This window comes from Octopus bimaculoides, chromosome 6 (assembly GCF_001194135.2).
Source record: "Octopus bimaculoides isolate UCB-OBI-ISO-001 chromosome 6, ASM119413v2, whole genome shotgun sequence".
NCBI lineage: Eukaryota > Metazoa > Mollusca > Cephalopoda > Octopoda > Octopodidae > Octopus > Octopus bimaculoides.
In genome coordinates this window covers 10319666-10320152 of record NC_068986.1, presented here as the reverse complement: position 1 = coordinate 10320152, position 487 = coordinate 10319666, and the positions used below count along the sequence as shown (strand labels likewise).

Here is a 487-nt window from a genome sequence, read left to right as displayed (position 1 = left end):
AGAGAGAGAGAGAGAGAGAGAGAGAGAGAGAGAGAGAGAGAGAGAGAGAGAAAGAAAGAAAGAGAAAAAGGAGGTGGTGATAGGTGGAGATGCGAATAGAAGAATTTGCAGAGAAGGAAAATCGATATGCGTGTATCAGCTGGAATATACACAAGAAGAACCGCGGCTTGGATGGTTTCTTGAAGAAAGGGGTGAGTGCGTAAAACTGTTGTGACCTTTATTTGTGAATCACCACCACCACCGCCACCACCACCACAATCATCGTCATCATCATCATCACCATCATCGTTATCCTTGTTGATTACCTTCATTGATATATATACCGATTATCTTCCATTATTATTATTATTATTCAAATTCCGTCGAAGTCGACCTTGCCTTCCATCCGTTTGGAATCGATAAAAAATGTACCAGAATACACGAGTGGGGGAGGTCCTTTCAAATTGCTGAGCTTGTGCCAAAATTTGAAATTAATATGATTCTCGGA

At 41.1% G+C, this 487-nt stretch overlaps 1 protein-coding gene across 1 annotated transcript in view; it reads left to right on the top strand.

The window, feature by feature from the left end:
- The first annotated feature begins 37 nt into the window (after positions 1 to 37).
- The window catches only part of LOC106879616 (carbonic anhydrase 2), an 81572-nt gene continuing 81122 nt past the window's right edge, over positions 38 to 487 (top strand). Inside the window, exon 1 of the mRNA XM_052968610.1 lies at positions 38 to 191. The gene's annotated coding sequence lies outside the window, so the exon portion shown is untranslated. The remainder of the gene's footprint in view (positions 192 to 487) is intronic.